General features: G+C 39.6%; 1 long non-coding RNA gene across 1 annotated transcript; it reads left to right on the top strand.

Annotated features, from left to right (window-relative positions):
- Nucleotides 1–2,168: 2,168 nt before the first annotated feature.
- LOC118610686 lies at nucleotides 2,169–3,797 on the top strand. The gene is made up of 2 exons (XR_004953881.1): nucleotides 2,169–2,271; nucleotides 2,387–3,797. It is a non-coding gene; the product is annotated as an uncharacterized LOC118610686 (long non-coding RNA).
- The last annotated feature ends 6,231 nt before the right edge of the window (nucleotides 3,798–10,028 follow it).

The raw sequence follows: 10,028 nt of genomic DNA, 5'->3' as shown, positions 1-10,028 counted from the left end.
GGGCTCTCCAACAACAGATACCAGAATGCAGTAATGAAACATAACTCTATGTATAGTTTCGCTTATCAATTTTGGTAAAGAGATTAATTTGTCATACTGCTACAGCACTGGTAAAGTGAAGCAACTACAGTCAAGGGATAAATGAATATACAGCACACATGCTAAAGCAATGCATGGAAACAACAGATGTTATATCTAATAATTCGACAAATGTTTAACATTTTATCGACAGGAAATCTAAAATAAGTGGTTTTGCTCAGTAATTTTCATAACTTGATGTACCGTAAAATGCTGATGAAAATTCTGACTTACAGATTAAATTATGTAAAATATGGTTTGCAGGTTCTTTTTTAATTCTTTAAATATCAGCATTGGCAGACACCAATATTATTATTTTGGAACCTCGATTTGTATCAATTTGAAATATGGCCAGTAGGCTAAATATGAGGATAGAAAAAAATTGAAAGAGCACTTTCTAGGTGAAAACTACCTTCTTTTATATCGCAAACTGGTGAAAAATGCCTGATCATATCAGCACTGCATTTAGAGAAATAGGGAGGCATGGGAGAAAGGTTAAAGTTCCCTCAACCTCCGAAACAATAAATAAGCCAAGTAACTGACATCTTGAAAACCACTTGATAATACAGAAATTCACATTTTAACAAAACCAGGGGTAACTTTGATTCACAATTGTCCTTAGCTGTGTGAATGTACTTAAAAACTTGTTTATACAGCCGCAGACATAGCGGGAGTGTTTTTTAAAAGATCCCAGTAAAACACTCACCAATTAACATAGAACACTTAATGTATTGATCATCACATTATTATTCAAAGCTGTTACTTTATAACTCTAGAGAGATAGCACATTTCTACACATACTTTATTTGGAATTCAGTACCACGAAAACATTTCTGTGAGAGGTCAATATACTCCTATTGATCTAAGAATTCTGGCTGGCACTGAAAGCTTGAATAACCCAAGGTAATGATGTCGTCACCAAGGGACGACAAGAATAGAACCCAAATCCCTTGACTCCCCAGCTTGTGTTTTCCACTAATTGTGTTCCTTTCTACTCTTCCGAGGACATCAAGTGTAAAGGGTTGGAGAGGGAGTGGACACAAATGTACCAAGTCCGCGAGGTGGAGACTGCATTGTCAGTCCTCAGGAATCACTCTTTGGCACTTTCCTTTGTTTTGGCAGAGAAAGATGAAAGCAGCAGCAGCCACAAACCCCTGGGACCAAGAACTGGATCTAGGTACTGCCTGTTGTGGTTACTCTTTCTTCTTCATTTTTGGCCTTTCCTTTTTAACCTCTCCCTTCCGGGCAGCCCTAACATCCTCTTCATCTCACCTCGTGTCTGTCTTCCTTTCAGCTCTACTCTGCACTTTATTGCCGGGTGTCCCTTAATAACAGGCGGCTACTTTGCACTCGCCCTCCACCTGACCCTGCGCCCAGTCCTTAAGAGACGTGTTCTGGGGGTTTCTAAAGGCAGAAGCGTTTTTGCTAGGAAATGAATGCTAGTCAAGCACTGTTAAGTGTTGCAACGGTTAGAAACTTAAGAGGTGGGAACACGGGCATATATATACCAAGTCTGTTGCGCGACAAAGCGACATTTAGACAATAAGCATAGAACCCTTCTCTCTTGTAGGGAGCTTCACACAGCTCAGTCATCCCCTGGGCAACGTCCCACTGCAGGACGCCTTCCGTAGCGCGCGTGTTTACACTTTTCCTGGACCGGGGTGGGGAGGAGACAGTCGCTCGCAGACCTGGGGGATTCCAAACCGTTACTCCGCCCGCCGTGGTGGGACCCGCCCAACGACCGAGCCTGCGCAGTGGGCCTGGCTGGCTTCAGAGCTCCAGTGCACTACAAGTCCCACAAGGCAACGCCCTACGAGGGCGGGCGTCCGCCTTACCTGCCCGGAGCTTATTCCCTCGGCTACTACCGCTCTCCCCCTCCCTGGTTCCCGTCGGTCTTCTTTCCAGTTAAAGGCTACTTTCTCTTGAAGTACGTGAGGGGAAGCCGTAGCAACCTCAACATCGAAGCTCTTCGCGTACTCGCTCTTTCTCCCTCGGCTGGTATGCCTGACTCCGTCACAGGAGTTGGGTAGTGTACGCGAGAGAAGGAAGCCCTGGGAGGCCAAAGCCGGGGCACTCTGGTCGCATTTCCGCCTCCCGGGCTCCAGAAGGTAGCGCGCACGCGCTCCCTGCGACTCCGGAGCAGTTGACTTCCGCTCCCACTGTGCTCTGCGAGCCGAATCATGGATCACACTGGTAAGGAGGCGGAGGCAGTGGGGGTCCGTCAGCAGGATCTTGTTCTGTGGCTCCAGGAAGTGTATCTTGTCCATGTACTTGGCAAAGTGCCCCTTCAGCTCCTCTCTTTCTTTAGTGCTATGTGTTCTGAACTCAGCGTTCATGGCGGGCCAGCGAGAAGTGTACGAGTCCTACAGCCGCGCACTCTTGGAACACCGCTCCGCAGGCGCACAGTTTAGGGGCCCGTGGCCCACACGCTGCCAGGCCAAGGCGAAGAAGAGGCTACCACTGGTGCTGTAGCGCAGCGCCGGCCGTAGGTGCAGGTGGATGTGGTCAAGCAGCTTTGGCTGGAGTTCTGCCGACTGGTAGTGCCAGGGTGCCAAACATCCTGCGGTAGGAGGAGGATAAGGATGAGGACCTGGTGGACGTGACTGCGGAGGGTGGCGGTGGGCTGGGCGGCTGCTGCTGCTGCCACACAAAGAGAGGAGAACGAGGGCTCTGTCGGTTGGATGGTGCGAGCGCTGCTGTTTCTCGGGCACAGACCTCAGAGCAAGAGTTGGAGAAATGATTTTAGTTTTTAAATCATGTAAAGCATAAGAATATTTTCACCTATATCTTTTCTAATACATTTTACATGTTTATATCTAAATCTTTGTTCCAAGAGAAATTTTAAAAAACAGTTATGAGGGGGTAGTATTAATGTTAGTATTTTGGTAAATAACCTTCCAGATGTCTTTCAATGCATATATAATCTACTTACGGAAATATGTATATAATTGTATATGAGTGTGATCAGAGGCAGCCAACATAAACCTTTTGCCATCAACCTCCACTCTTACACTGCTCACACTCTAAATAAGGAAAGGCCTGGGGAAGGGGAGATGATTTGTGGGGGAGTAGAAGTCTAGATTGTGTGGTGCGTTCATTCTTCTATTGGAAAAGTTCTTCCCCACCTAACTCACGCCACAGCAGTTCTGTGAGTGTCCAAGAAAATCCGTCACAGAGATCAAAGTTCCTGCGGGAAGAGGAGACTCACTTATTGATCCCTGGCAGGGAAGCCAAAGATCCAGTCTACTTCATGCTGCTGTGGTTACAGGTTAGCTGAGCATTCTTAGGAGAGCTTGATGAGTGTCCCCTGAGGGTGAGGGATTTCCTGTACCATGGAAACTGGTGTCTGATTGTTGTCTAGAGAGCTCCAGAGGCAGAGGGCTTTTTGGAATAGCCCTTTGGGAAGAGCAAGAAGGAATTGTAGCATAGTGTGACTGGGAGGAAAAAGTTATGAGGCCTTTCACTCCAGTTTCTATGGTTCTTGGAGAACACAGAAATGAATTAGCATGTCTAAACTCCCTCATTCCCCGTCATATCTGACCTCTAGCCCATGCTCCCTTGTTGGTGAAAGACATCACCACAAACCAAGTGCTCCAAATCAGGAAACTGAGTATTATTATTGTCTTTCTCTTTTTTATCTCTTACCTTTAGTAAACTATTAGCCCTTCAGTTGTGTATTCTTACTATTTTTTTAATCTTTCTTTTTCTCTCTCCCTCAAGTATTTACCGTCTGTTACTTGGGCTACTTCAAGAGACCTCTCTCCTAGGGTGAGGAAAGCCCAGACGTTAGAGCTAAGAGAGTGATCAAAGAAGTTCTCTATTCTCTCATTGACCTCAAAGCTAAGGGAAATAAGGCAGTGAGGATATTCCAGTTCTCCCCTCACCAAAACACATAAAATCCACTCAAATGAACAGAAAACCCATTCCCCTTCACCCATTTCTTCTTTAAGTAGACCCAGACCTTTTTTTCTTTTTACCACAAAATGTCATATTTGCATTTTTTTTGCCTAAATTTCCTTATCACTCAGTTTTCAATCCTTGAATTATAACTTTACCTCTTTTTGACTGAAATTTGCTCCTAAAGACCACCAATGTCAAATACAAAGAGGTAAGAATTAAGAATCTTCTGGTGCAAGGGATAGAAATTCCAACACAAACTAGTTTAAGCAAAAAAGAGCACAAGAGTTAATTTCACTTTCTAATTGTGTCCTAAGTCCCTGAACCAATCACTGTGATCATAAGAATGTGTTGGTCTGATTGCTCAGGCTTGAGTCACATGTTCTACTTCTAACCTTTGAAGCAGAGATGTCCAATAAAAATATAGTGGAAGTCACAAATATGAGACACAAATGTAACTTTATGTATTCTAGTAGCTGCATTTTAAAAAGTTAAACATGAGAAATTAAATTTAATGATATATTTTATTTAATCCAGTATATTCAAACTTATCGTTTCAACATTAACCAATAGAAAATATTATTAATGAAATATTTTACATGTGTTTCTTTTCACTTTTTTGTAGGTTAATAATTTTGTCCCCATCTTCATTGAAATATAGACAATTAGTTGCTTGTATTTACATTGTACAATTCAATTAGTTTTTTTTCAATTATAGTTAGCATACAATAATATACCAGTTTCTGTTGTACAGCATAGTGATTAGAGATCTACATAATTCACAAAGTGATCACTCCACTAAATCTAGTACCCCTCTTCCTTCTTACATATTTATTACAACATTGTTGACTATTTTTCTTATGCTACCCTGTATATCTCTATGTCTCTTTTGTAGCTATCCATTTGTACTTCTTAATCCCTTTGCTCTTTTTTAACCATCTCTTCTAACCTCCTCCCATCTAGTAGCCCTCAAAATGAATTTATTTCTGTTATTGTTTATTTTGTTCTTTAGATTCCACACATACATGAAATCATGTGATATTTGCCTTTTTCTGTTTGACTTACTTCATTGGCCTAAAGTGAAAAATAATTACTGCACTATGAACTAAGCTTGGTTTCTCCTCAGTTTTCTCAATTGTAAAAATATGAAGAATTTTTTATAAACTCGTTTTACATCTAATGTATTTCCTTCAACTTATCTAAAATGCAGGCTTTTGAAAAATACTATTTTTTTCTCTTATGTATTCATTTCCCACATAAACTCCTTTTTTAAATAGCTATATTGAAATATAATGGATAATTAGTTGCTAATATTTACATTGTACAATTCAGTGAATTTTTCTTTCAATTACAGTTGGCATACAGTAATACATTCATTTCAGTTGTACAGCATAGTGATTAAAGATCTTTATAACTCACAAAGCGGTCACCCCACTAAATCTAGTGCCCCTCTTCTCCCTTACATATTTATTACAACATTGTTAACTATTTTCCTTATGCTACACTTTATATATCTCCATGACTATTTTGTAACCATCCATTTGTCCTTTTTCACCATCTCCCCAACCCTCCTCCTCTCTAGTAACCTTCAAAATATTTTCTGTATCTATGAGTTTGTTTCTGTTTTTGTTGCTGTTGTTGCTTATTTTGTTCTTTAGATTCCACATATATGTGAAATAATGTGATATTTGTCTTTATCTGACTTACTTCATTCAGCACAGTACCCTCTAGATCTATCAAGGCAATATCTTTTTCCATCCTCCTCCTTTTAGTCTGTGTACATCTTTTAATCTGAAGTGAGTCTCTTTAGGCAGCATATGTAAGGGGCTTGTTTTCATATCCATTCAGCCATTCTATCTTTTGGTTGGAGCACTTAATTCTTTTCCATTTGAGGTACTTGTTGACAGGAATATAGTTACTACCTTTCTTTATTCATGTTTTTGATACATGTTTTTAAATTAATGAAATCCAACATTTTCTGTAATAATGATTTGATGGTGATAAATTCTTTTAGCTTATTTTTATCTGAGAAGCTTTTTATCTGTCCTTCAACTCTAAATGATAGCTTTGCTGGTTAAAGTATTCTTGGTTGTAGATCCTGGGTTTTCATTACTTTGAATATTTTGTGTCAAGCCCTTCTGTCCTGCATAGTTTCTTTAGAGAAATCAGCTGCCAGTCTTATGGGTGCTCCCTTGTAGATAACTAACTGCTCTTCTCTTGCTACTTTTAAGATTCTCTCTTTGTATTTAAACTTCATCATTTTAATTATGATGTGTCTTGGTGTGGGCCACTTTGGGTTCATCTTTTTTTGGACTCTGAGCTTCTTGGGGCTGTATGTCTATTTCATTCAGATGAGGGAAGATTTTTAATTATAATTTCTTCAAATAGCTCTTCAACTTCTTGTCTTTCTTCAGGTACCCCTATCGCATGGATATTCTTACATTCAATTATGTCCCATAGGCTCCTTAAATTATCATTATAGTTTTGGCTTCTTTTTTCTTGCTATTCTGATTGAGTTTCCTTGGCTTCCCCATTCTCTATATTGGTGGTTCAATCCTCTTCTTTATCCACTCTGTTGATTTCCTCTAGTGTACTCTTGATCTCAGATAATGTGTTCTTCATTTCTGATTGGTTCCTGTTTATAATTTCCATTTCCATTCTTATGCTTTTTATCTTTATTAAAGTTCTGATTGAGTTCATCTACACTCCCTAAGTTAATTGAGCATCTTTATAACCAGTTTTTGAACTCTGTCTCTGTTAGATTGCTTGATTCCATTATTTCTGGATATCTGTTCTATTCTCTCATATGTTTTCTGTTTCTTTGTCTTCCCATTTAGCTGCCTTTCTGTGTCTGTTTCTATATACTAAGCAAAGCTCCTAAGTCTCTTGGTCTTTTTTAGTGTGGCTTTGTATAGTAGATAGGTGTACAGTGGCACAGTCCTGAGAGGGGTTCAGCTTGTGCCCCTCTGGGGCCACCTGTTAAGATTCAGCAAGCAATCTATGCTTATAGTTGCTTCAAGAGGCCATGCTAGAAACTGAAGTCAGCTGCCACCAGTGTGAGACTTGGAGTTGGCTCAGCAAAGAGCACTGGACTCTCAGAGGACGCAACTGGATGTGGCTTGAGTAAAACCACGAGTTAGGGGAGGTGGAGTTTCAGGGAATCCTCTGGGCAGAGCGACCTCTGTTATCCAGTTTGATGACATCTCAGCAATGGCGGTGCTGTGTCCTCACACTGGGAGGGAGGAGGATTCAACAGAGGAACAATGAATACTGCCAGCACTTCTACCCAGGAGAGAGCCTCGCTTCTGTCCTTCACTCATATAACTCAGTGTCCCCTTGTAAGTCCCTGGTGTCCCCCAAGCAGCTGACAAGGTGCTGGTACTCAGAGTGAGCAAGTCTGTCAACGCAAAATTCACTCAAGAGAGACAGCTGCTTTAAGAGGCGCCTCCCACTGCCTGGCCACCACTGCTGCCGCCTCTGTCCCATTCAGCCACTCACACAAGGCAATCTCATGTCTTCGCCCCCTCTTACCTTCTTCTGTTGCTGGGTAATTTCTTATTTCTCTCCCTAGTTGTAGTGCTATTCATTTAGATCCCAGGTGACTTTGCTTGCTGTTTGCTCCGTATTTCTGTCACAACTTTGATTTAGTTGCAAGAGGGGTGAACAAAGCCTCTATCATCTATGCCATTTTTTCCCCTATCCTTACATTTATTTCTTGTACTAAGTCTTCACAGTCAGCATTTTAGCAAGGCTACAAAACATGCTTTGAGAAACACTGTCCTACAGGCTCTTTTATTTCTTCTGTGTTCCCCAAATCACATTTATAGTGGTAGCAGTGAGTACTGAGAGATCCGCTTAAATATATTTGAGCAATTCAGAATTGAAGGGAGGATTATTACTGGTTAGATCAGGATAGAATTAATGACATTTAACATTGCTTGTGTGTTGCTTCCACCTGTTGGTTGTAGCACATATTGCAGCTACATAAACAATTGAATAGGTTTTGGTCATTTGTGAGCCCTTGACATTTCTGGCAACACACCTCCTCAACTGTATTGTGAGACTTTCTTTTGGAATTCTCTTTCATACTGGAGTACAGAAAGTCTTAATAGTTTGTATTATAGATTCTCAGACCTATATTTGCCAGGATTTTTTTTTTTTACTTCCTGCTTCAACACGCATAAATTTCTCCTTCCTTAAATCCTTAGTATTCACATGTCATTAATCTATTGTAATTGTTCCTGCTTTCTGTTTCTGTAGGTTGTTTCTCCTGCTATTGTACACCTTCAAAAGGCAGTGGCCACAGAAAATTTCTTAACATCTTTAAGCCTTACTTCCTTATGCTGTAAAATGTACATGTTTGCTTTTTCACAGTGTCATTGTGAAGTTTAAGTTGCATACTATTTATAAAGTGTTTGGCACACCGATTGACATATACGAAGAACTCTGTAAATAATATTGTCCATAATGACAAATCCTAAATGGAAATTTGAGTAGTGACTGGATATTTGATTATATTGAATAATTTTTATGTTCTAGTTTAAAATCTTTGTTTAAAAAATCCTTATCTTTTAGAGATATACACTGAAACAGTTACGGATGAAATGCAATGACTACTGGGTTTTGCTTTAAAATCAAACAAGAGGAGGGATGTAGGTGGTGATGTCGGTGAAACAATAGTGGTTATGAGTTGATCATTGCTGAAACTGGGTGATGGATATATGGGATTTATTATGATATTTTTTTCTCTTGTGTGTGTTTGAAAATTTCCATAAAAATTAAAAAGGATAACAAAATTTTCTGTTTCTCACAGCACTATATACAGTGCTAGACATCATATGGGTATCACTTGATTTGTTGATTAATTGTTAAATTAGGATAGAATTTTGGCATTTTTAAGAGAGATGTTATTGTCTTTTTTTAAAAAGCTGAGCTTAAAAGAATTGGCTGCACATGCTTCCAGAAAAATGTTAGATAGGAGCATGTTTTAGCCTAAAAACTAAGGCTCATTTTGTCAGAACAATAATGATCAAATATAACAGTATCAACACAGGGAAATTTTGCAATTCTTTAGGAGCTGCAGAAAGAATGAATTGCAGAAGTTTCCTCTTTGGGGATCTTTTTTCTTGACTTCTAGCAAATAAATGAATAAAATACCTACTTGCCCCGTGGACATGCCCGATTTATGCAGATGATGATTATATTATTTAATACAACAGAGAATCCGCTTAGTCATAAGAATAGCCAAATTTCTACAGTAGTTACATGTCTCACATACGTGCTTCATCTAATTCCATTACATCAAGTCATTTATAAACCTGCCCCTATGTCCCTTTTCATACCCTGTTGTGTTAAGAACAAGATCCAGTTCCTCCCTGCTTAATGAATTTTCTAATAGCCTACCACAATTTCCTCTACATTATTTCTTGCTCTCTTCATCCTTGGATATAACAACAACACTCCCACCTCAATGTCTATTTATTCACATATCCTAAGTGTTCTGGTCTTTTCATTCTTTTTTTCCCCTAATTTCTTAATGGTTAGGATGAATTTCTTCTTAACTAGAAGCATTAAATGAACTACACTGAAAGAGACAAAGTAAAGAGTATTTCCAACTCATTTCCCCCCAAGTACCATTTCCACCTGAATAAGTTTAAATTCTGTGAGAACAAAAACAATGAAGAGAAAATCTTTCACCTGCTGGCAGAAAGTGGCCTTGAGAGATAACACCCAAATCTCTAGTCCCTCTTATCTCAGTTTCAGTAAGAGAGAGAGATAATCTAGGCAGCTATAGATTTGAGAATTGTCAAGGATTTTTTAGCTGGTTGAACAGCTAGCTCAACACTATGGTTCAAATCCATTAAAATGGCTAGAAGATGAGAAACATTTAATGGAAAGAGTAATGCACTTGGAATTAGAAACCCTGGCTATGAGTCCTAGCTTTATCACTTAATTGATTTGTGAGCTTAGACAAGTAACTTCATCTCACTAAATGATGATACTAATAATATCCACGTCAGAGTCACTACATAGGCAGTTTGCATTCCTTTGAC

This window comes from Rousettus aegyptiacus, unplaced genomic scaffold (assembly GCF_014176215.1).
Source record: "Rousettus aegyptiacus isolate mRouAeg1 unplaced genomic scaffold, mRouAeg1.p scaffold_m13_p_13, whole genome shotgun sequence".
Classification (NCBI taxonomy): Eukaryota; Metazoa; Chordata; class Mammalia; order Chiroptera; family Pteropodidae; genus Rousettus; species Rousettus aegyptiacus.
This window is presented reverse-complemented; position numbering and strand designations above follow the sequence as displayed.